Source organism: Filicampus tigris, chromosome 3 (genome assembly GCF_054856515.1).
Source record: "Filicampus tigris isolate MCC_2025a chromosome 3, RoL_Ftig_1.0, whole genome shotgun sequence".
NCBI classification, from domain to species: Eukaryota; Metazoa; Chordata; class Actinopteri; order Syngnathiformes; family Syngnathidae; genus Filicampus; species Filicampus tigris.
Genome location: NC_141219.1, coordinates 26,749,403 through 26,759,508, shown reverse-complemented (window position 1 = coordinate 26,759,508; position 10,106 = coordinate 26,749,403).

Sequence of the window (10,106 nt, the reverse complement as noted above, 5' to 3'; positions counted from 1 at the left end):
TGCAGTGGAGGTTGTTACTGAACAAAATGGCTACCCCTCCTCCTTTCTTATGCATACTGGCTTCACTCATGAAGTTTGGAGGGGTTGACTCGATAAGAACTGTTGCACTGTTATCTTGTCCTAACCAAGTTTCAGTTAAAAAATTAAAATCAAGCTTGTGCTTGGTAGTAAAATCATTGATTGAAAATGACTTCCCAGCCAAAGACCTAACATTTAAAAGCGCTAAATTAAAATGTGTTAAAAACCCTATTTTCCTCATGTTTGGAACATACTGTGACTGTCAAGGACTAAGTGTTCAATTTGATCTAGTAGGAATCATTCTGGAAAACCTCCTTCTTCTTTTACCTACATACACATCAACTGACAAAACCTCCGGCACATTGGGCCCTGGCTTTTTCTTGGAAAAGTCAGGAGTATTTGCCTTGAAACCCAGACTCAGTGCATGTCAAACAGCTGTTGGTGCTGAGCTCCTATCAGGAGACTGGAGAGAATCTCGATGTAGTCGTGGAATGGGTGGTGGGCTCTGAGTCTTAGATGATTGAGGGGTGCGAGATAGAGGGAGAGTTGTTGAAGATTGTGACTGTGGAATTAGCTGGATGCCAACCTTAACTAGTTCGTTCATTTGGTCAGCGAACTACTGTAGGGCTTGGGGGGACAGGATAGATGGCAAACTGGGTGGGGATGTGTTTGGATCAAGTGGATCCTCGTAGGCAGTGCCCACTGGTGGGAGTGGCAAGTCCTCCTCATCTTTGCTCTAATGTCCCACATAGTTAGATGTATCAGATGGAGGAAGTGTCATCTCCTCTCCACGTTTATGTATTTCTTCATTTTGTTGGGGTTTCCCTTGGCAGAGGGAGAGGTTGGAGGTGAAGAGCTCAGGGAAAATCCATCCCTCCCAAAAAAGTCAGTGGTCAAAGAAAGAATTAAAATTGTCAATGGAACACACTGAATGAATGTCACAAGCAGTTAAGGTATTTGTTCAGGGCCAGCAGGTGACTGAATCTTTCAACACCTCCCCTAACTGCTGGTAGCGGTCCACTGATAAAAACTTCAGCTTTCAGTGAGCTAACTGTGTTTAGTGGATTACTGAAGTCCCGTTTGAGTATTTCAGTATGATGATGTTTTCCAAGGCTGAATTTGCTGCAACAGTACTCAGGAACCGGTCTGTCATGTCAGAGACCAAATCGTTGGGAAAACACAGCACTTTGGTGTTGTTGCTGTACATGCTTCTCACATCATTTATGTCACACCCACAATCAAAGTTCGAGGTCTAGACATTAGCTTGCTCTGTAGCCTCCTATCTTCTGATATACTTCCCCTTCTCTGCGAGTGTGAGAAATTGTCCAGGTCTTCAGACATAGATCCAGGGTCCTGCAACAGTGGAGCAAATCTATTTTGCAACTGCACACTTTGTCGCTCAGGAGCTTTGTTGCTCGTCTTCCTTTTAACAGTTGTCCATGGCTGTGCCTCTCTCTGTAAAGACGTCAAGGAGGATAATAACGCTGGCCAGCCCGCTGCACCACAGATCTCCGGGCGCTGTGTTCTGCCCGATCCACGTCCTTCATGCTCAGGTCTGGCTGTTGGCCGTAGTCTCTTATCTTTTGTCTTTGCTCCTAGCAAATGCCAGGGAGGGCTGATGGATGATTTCTTGCCGTTTCTTTCGGCTACATCCGTAGAGCTAGCTAGTTGTCTGTTAGCATTCCTGTGTCCACTGTTTTGAGACATCGGTAGTGTGGTTTGATTCCCAGATTGTCCATTTACCTCCCCAAACATTTAATTTCCCAAACGGTTAATTTTTGTCTCCAGCACTGGCATCTTATGAAGAAGTTTGTGAAAGTCTTCGGTGGAGAAGGGCGGCATCTTGCTTGTATTCTTGTTGCTAATAGCTGTCTTGTGCTGATTATCAGAACGTGCTCACGCTATCATGAGATGGTAACAAAAAATGTTGAAAAAAATGGCCACAGCCGACTCAAAAAAGAGAAAGAAAAGAAAGAAAAAAGGAGCTTACCAGCAAAAGAACACAAAGCAAAAACAGAGCGAGCATCGGGCACGGGCATCATAGTAAAGAAGCTCGGGATAGACATAATAATCATATTAGTCCCTTGAATGATCATTAAGATTTTTTTTTTAATTGTGTCTAATTAATTTGCTGGATTGACTGTCACTGTGTTCATTCATGTATTTCTCAGACAAGAATCTGTGAGCTACATTGGCGCAGACAACGGTCTCTCCGCGTTTCGTCTTCTTTATTTCTTTGTTTTCTCAAAACATTTCCACATCCCTGTGAACCAAAGGCCTTTTCTTGGCAGGCTCCGAGTTGCCCCAGTAGTTGCCACGCGTAATGGAAATCAAATCTAATTCAGAGTCCAAATTTGTCCGGGCAATTTAAGCACAACAGGTGTAAGATGATGCCGGGAGAGTATTTGAATGTGCGCATCTTCTCCGACCACTGAAGAGACGGAGTCACCCCTCAGCCCTCAGTTTGCAGTGCTTCTTGGAAGTTGCAGCAAAGGGTAATGAGCACACAGCGATGCACAATAGCGATGCCTCATAGCGCTCGGTTTGGGACTCACCCTGTCTCCATGGCAATTGCCGCAATGATGACAAATTTGCAGTTTCAATAAAGAAAATACAATTCTGGAGGTTCAACTGATGCCTCACCGTCGTGCGTGTCACTGATATTGTCATTATGTGTGCAACACAGCGGGGACGTGCAGGAACACAGGGGGATATTTTTTTTGCTTTGTTTTTTGTTCTCGGCTGAGTAAAGCAGCATTGGTGTGTCAGTTGGCATTTGCAGTGTGTGGGTTCGGATTTGAAGTCACCCAAGTACTTCAGTTGACTCTGCAATTTGTGAAATGTTTATTTGCAATACTACCTGCACCGTACAGCTCATTCTCCTGAGGATGAGTCATCCACAGGCTAACATAGTGTACATCTGAGGTGGGCTTTGGATATGCTGTCTGAGAAAGGAAAGGGGCGAGACACACTGCTGAGCCATCACAGTGCTACTGATTTTCTGTCACATTCTTTCACAACAGGGCACAATACCTGCTATAGGAAACTGTAACACCCCCACCTGCTTTAACTGCGCCACAATGTCCTGCCAACAGGCCACAGAGTATTGATAAGTGGTGTCTCGTGTTTACCTCACAAAATCCTTAACATGAAGATTATCACCTTAAATCCTTAACATCTGTTGAGAAAAGATGCCGGGGATAAATTTAAATCTCGCGGAAGGCATCATAAAGAAGTGATGCAGGAATTCTTATGAGCCACATTGCCGGTTTATCAAATGGAAGTTAAGTTCCCCTGAAGATGCACAAGTCTGAAGTCTAATGTCGCACAAAAATTCAAAATAATGTCACACATGACATCGCACATTATTTTGATATATCTCACAAGACTTTGACAATCTAACGAAACTTAAGATCAGTGAGCATAGAAAGGAGTTATCATTCCAGAACTAGTTATTATTTTACTTTGGCTTTTATACAACCACGGAAGGTGAGTGAGGAAAAAGGAAATGTATGATTGGCTGCCAGCATACTGCCCAACAAATATGCATACCATTACTTCAATACCATACTAATATTTGCAACTGTTCTTAGAGAGGAAATCAACCCCAGCATTTTCTTTACAAGAATATGTTCTTTGCAGGCCCACTAGTCTAAACTTTATATTCTGATTCATATTATGTTTGTGGAATATGAATTAAGCAGCAAAATCCACTTGTTTTTATCCATCTTAAGGGGCGGCCATTTTGTCACTTGCTGTCAACTGAAAATGACATCACAGTTGCTCCTGGCTCAGGTAACAACCAACAACCAATCCCGGCTCACCTTCAGATAACAGGTGAGCTGTGATTGGTTGTTACCTGAGCCCTGAGCAACTGTGATGTCATTTTCAGTTGACAGCAAGTGACAAAATAGCTGCCCCCTGAGATGGAGATAAACGGGTTCATATTCCACAAACACAAATGTAATCAGAATGCCGGGTTTAGACTAGTGGGGGCACATTTTTGGTTGACTTCCCCTTTAAGTCGTTTTTTTTAGATTTGAGTAGTTCTGATGACTACTTTCTACTGTGTAAATTTGAAGAAAATATATCTGTACTTTCTACTCCTTGCTTTGTCAAAATCGGCTTATTGCTGTTTCTCAACCCCTCTTAAGATTTGATTGAGATTTTGGGCTCTTGTACATGTAACAGGGACAACAACAACAACATGGCAAACTGTGAAACCGGTGTATTTGTGGGCTGGTCCTGGCCATCACGGCTGCCATCCCGCATCAACAATTACATTTCAGCGCACTTAATAAAGAGGGCAAGTATTTTATATGCAGAAATGTTTTGGTTGTGCCAGGTTATCAAAAAAGTTAATGTATTGCTAAGATAATATATAATTGATGGTTAATATAAACATTTTAAATGATGTACTTATTAGTATTCCAGTATGTGCTTTTACTTAAGTACAGGAGTTGAATCTGTACTTTTACTTTTACCTGAGTCTTTTTTACACAAGTATCTATACTTTTATTGAAGCACATAGTGTAAGTATTTTTGCTCTGGTAGCTTCTGTGTACAATATGGCTAATGCAGCAAGAACAGAATTTATAAACAAAGTAGAGATTACTTTCTGTTTGGAGTTTTTATGAAGCGAATCATCTAGCAAAACAATACTCTCCCTTTTCCAGTGTGTGCGTCACGTGTCAAGAGTTTATAGACTTATTAGAGGCATGAACGTTAAGAAAGGTCAAATTAAGTCGTCTCACCTCCAGACAACCCCCCCTTTAATGTACACCTTTAGACACAGTCTATGAATATTTACATAAAGCAAAAAGAGGTCTTTTATACAGATTTTCACTGAAATGTTATTTACTGTCACTCCCATCTACACAAAATATGCAGAAATAATTAGCACAAAAACAAGCGCGTACTAATGGGAAAAAATCAATATAAAAAAAATCATTAAAAGCATATACGAAACATATTTCAGAAACAATATGAAGTAATGTCACTTACCTTTTTATCCCAGTAGTATATAACGTCCGTTGAAGTATCCTCCAGTTCCAGTTCAATAGGACAAATAGATCCTTCAAGTTTTTAATTTTTCATTTCTTTACTTTCCAGAGTTTGCTGGAGTGAACAGTGGCAGATGTCAGGGTGTCAACGACAATCCTCACGGCCCTACTTTACATGCCAAATCTAGTGTGCATCCCAGAGATTTCCATAACCCCCTTTGAAATATTTGCATCCAGCATCGTGGGGCACAAAGAGCAAAGGCACTCTTGTGTTTGACTTAAGGACGATGGAAAAAATACACTCATGACTTGAATGACTCATGAATTATTCAAAATTGATAGTTTGCTAATTTGAAATTCTTTGATTTGTTGTTAAAGTCGAGTAACTGCAATGTTTTATAGATATTGGATATATGTTTGAGCTCTACACAGTATGCTTATATGACCATGAATGGTTACATTTTAATCAATGACTAATGAGTCAGTAAAACATTCTTTAAAAATCAATATTTTGGTCCAACTGTGTATAAAGTAATGTTTTCACTTGCATAAGGGACTGACATAGGGAGAGGAGACAGACAGATATGCAGTAACGTGGTCGGACTGGGGGGAAACATGCAATGAAAGGCACAGATTTTTGCCTCACTACGCAAAAATAGAGTTAACAACTTTGTGACGCATTTGACAGATGTGTCCCTGCCCCCTCCCCACAAATGACAACACATATCATGTAATGTCTCCCAGGGAAGAGAGATAAAACAATGGGTCCAACATGATGTGAGATTCTACCTGCAGTTGCTAAGCAACACCCACCTCCGACTCCTCCATCTTTTCCATTGGTCAGCAGGAAAAAACGCACAAGGCACCTCATTGGCCAAGAGAAAGTTAATAAACTTTAGCCAAGACCTGCTTCACTGTGCGCACGCACACACGCACAATGAAGAGGTTCTTGTGAATGAGTGTCAGCGCTTGCGCACTACAGTGCTGATATACTGTATGCATTGAGCCACTGCGCTAAAAATAAAGATCACACTGAAGGCGCTGCTGTTGAAAGTTGCGCGACTGAATTGAAAGTGACAAGTTCACTTCTCTCCAGACAGAGCAGTTTGGTCCCACACTCATTCATCACAGATCAAGGAGATCTGTTTTCAAGTATTCAAATGTGCGAGTTCAACAAAATAGGAGTAATGCACTCAAAATACGTGATCACATTCATTTTACTGGTAAGTACATGTTGTATTTTATTATTTATTTATTTCAGATCATGTAAACATACGGTAACATTTTTTTCCACATTCATTGTGATAAACATGGGCAGGAAAAGAAGAGTGCAACCATTGTGTTCAGATGTTCTTGCCTTCGGGCTCCCTTTAACGTGTGGGTAATCGCGTGCCCACTCCTCCATCCCAGAGGCAACTTGTGATGACATGCACGCATGCCATCGTGTAAATGGACCCATTAGAGACGGCAAACAAGTAAATATTTGGGACACGTAAAAAGGTCTGTAGGGGCTCATCTCATTGGGTGAGTATAGTGAGTTCAAGTTGAGTGTTAAAACTACACCGTCACTCCAACAAAACTACTAACACAAACCACACAGCCGTTATAAGAGCCGAGGTGAGAGACAGTGTGAAACAGTAGCAAGTAGGGATGTCACGATTCATCGAAAATTGATTTAAACTGCCTAACACTAGGAATATGAGAGCAGTCATTTTGACTGTTTTTCAACTTTGATGTTATTACTCTGCGTATATAGATATAAGATGCTATTGGCTTCTTGACTTTTCCTAATTATGTATATATTTCATTACCATGGTGCAATTTTATGGTATTGAACAATGCAAAAATAGTTACGAGTCATTATTCCTTTAACTACGGCGCCCTAGTCAATTTGACGGTTCCACTTAATCTAACGCACGTTGGCCGCCGGGTTTCTATAGCAACCAGCAGTTGCACTGAGAAAAGCTGCTGGTCACCAGGTTCAATAAAAAAAAAAAAAGAATATCTTATAGAGTAGAGGAGACGGTACATCTGCTTCAAAATATTGAGGAGTCTGAGGATGAATTGCTTGGCAGAGTAAAAAAAAAGTCGAAGGAGGATTGAGCCGTGTCGTGTGAGCAGGGATGCCTTTACCTATTCATAGGCCCCGGGGCTAACCATCAAATATAACCCCCTCTTAACCAAATTAGCACACGTGGTGCACTCTTGCGCCTACAACACTTGCTCAGATCACAATAGTATGTCTAAAGTAACAAAAGTACAAAAATGTACAAAACACAATAAAAACAAACCGGACGCTCGCATCACGCATCCCACAATGCTCTGCACCGAATACACACAAGGACATTTTGGCAGGGTAGAAAACTTGCCACAAATGTATGGAAGTGCCACACTTTGACAATGGTAGAAAGAGAGCAAAGCGTTCTACAGGGTACCAAAAGAAGAACAAATTAAGTCGTTGCACCCGCATTCGGACTGACTGCTCCTCCGGCCCGTGGGTTACTCTCGGTCTCCAGCGCCAGGGTTGCGCAAGCGAGCGCCCCATCCCGTGCGCCCATTCTACGGCAAAGCAGAGACGGCCTGCATCGGCATCCACGGGCATTCCATTTTTTATGCCCTCCGAGCGAGGCAGCCACCATGGCGGAGGCTGCGGGCCAGCGTGTGCCGAGCAAGTCAGGCCGGCCGCCGCCACAGCCGCCCATCCGCCCATCCGCCCGCCCAGCCGCGGCTCCAAATCAGCCTGGTTGATCCTGCTCGTATGCCTGTATTAAATCTTAAAGCCCTGCAATTCTACGGCCACACGGCCCAGAGCCCAAACTTTGTAACATTCCTAGACAATTTCGCAAGGACTCACCAGTTGCATCTTTTTCAACATTGCGATTTTAAAATAGATGGTGTGAAATACAAGATCAAAGTTAAGACATGAGCAACAACAACTTAATTAAACAGACAAGGGCGTTAAAAGAAGATTGTTAAGAGCCAGAAGTGCAGTAGTATTAGTCAGACCAGGTACTACAGTATTCAGGACATACTAGCAAATAAAGATGAAGTCATTGTTTCTGAAATCAAGGGGTCCCATTAACGTTAAACAGCAACTAATGAGATGTTTCAGGTGCTCAGGTGTGCCAGGCAAGCTAAGCAGAAGCCACCCCAAGATTTCCTGCATTGCATGATTGGACACAAACATCAACAAATCTTCAGCCAAGCCAGACCAGTACAAGTGCACTGAAGAAAAGATTCAGGGGTGCAACCACTGATTGTCTTTGGACAAGGTGGGGTGAAAGAAACGGATCAAGTTCTCGTAACCAGGATGTGGCCTCTGCCGAAGGATAGTCAGAGACTAGCGCACACACCAAGTCCCGGCCAAGAGTAAGAACATTTCCCTGCATCTTAACACATCAGACGACAGCCAAAAGTACCAAAACAGCATCCCAAAGTCTAGAAGTCTTATATTGGGGGGAAAAAAAATCCTACTCAAATGTCTGACTGCTGGTTATCCGGTAAGAGTTGTGCTTGCAGGAAATAATGATCTCAAGCAGACAATTCAAGTCCTTTCCCTAGTCAGCCAGTTGTCACGTGAATTGCCCTTAGTAGGAGCAAATGTACTTCAGATAATCATCAAGAGAGAGGAGCTGTCTGGTGACGTACTTGCCACAGCTTTCCGCATCTTGTGCAGAGCTTTTCAGATGCAGAAACAGAAAACCTAACTGCCATCACAAAAGACCCAGTACAGTGACAAAAAAAAAAAAAAAACGTCTTGCAAACTTGACACACCACAGAGAAGTGTTGTTAACAAGTCTGCCAAATTTGAAAAACAAAACAAAACAAAACAAGGATTCGAAATGAAAATTGTGAAAAATGGGGACCTCCTGCATATTTTTGGACACTGTGGACATGTCTATTGACTGTGGTCAAAACACACGCTGCAAGATTTTCAGCTGTCAATCAATTAGAGAATGTGCCCGTTAGCACGGCCTCCTTTACTCCCTCATAGGCCCTGGGGGCTAACCCTCAAATATAGGCCTCTCTCCTCTCTCCCCAACCCTAACCGAGAGACTCATTTTTCAACACTGACAAATACATCAGCACGCATATTTAAGCTATTCATCAATTTTAACAAAATGTCGGATTTCTCCGTTAAAGTCGAAATGTATGTCAAAATAATTTGGAGAAAAAAACGAAAATACATTAAAATAAAAAGCACAAGATGCTGTACTTAGCATTACTGTTGAGAAGTGGATGAAGAAGGAGGAGAGGCGAAAAAGGCAAAGATACTGCCGGCGCACAGACGCGATGAAGACACTGCGCATGCTCATTGCTCAGCCGCAAGAAATGCTGGTCTTTGTAGTACAGGCAGTGCTTGTATGCGGAAGTGTGTTGTTTGGCGTGAAACACATCACAAATACACAAGCAGAGGTAAACAAGCTCAGAGACGCAGCACAAAAGCACACTTTTGGAGTGAGGAGGAAACCGGCTGTTTCATTCATGTGTCAAGTGACAGGAATATCCAGAGTATTATTGACAGTTGAAACTAACAAGCAGAAATGACGTCCATTTCAGTCCTGAGGCCGTGTGTCGCCGTACACCAGGGGCGGCCAAGTCCGGTCCTCAAGAGCCACAATACAGCCTGTTTTAGGTATACCCCTACGGCAACACACCTGATTCAAATCATAAGGCTCATTATCAGGCTTTTGCAAAGCTTGCTGATGAGCTGATCATTTGAAACAGGTGTGTTGCCGTAGGGATAAACCTAAAACAGGCTGGAGTGTGGCTCTTGAGGACCGGACTTGGCCAACCCTGCTCTACATCGTTTGCACAAGGGCCATTTGTTTGGTACTATGGCACTAATGGTATCCTTACATGGCTCAGTGGCAGGGTGGTCGTTTCCCAACCCGGAGGTTGTGGGTTCGATCTCTGGCCATTGTGACCATGTTGAAGTATCCTTGAGCAAGATGCTGAACCCCCAGTTGCTCCTGTGTCATCAGTAGGTAATTAGGTACAGTGTGAAGCGCTTTGAGTATGTAAAGGTAGAAAAGCGCTATACAAGTGACAGAGCATTTAACGGCAATCTCGAATTGGGTTTTA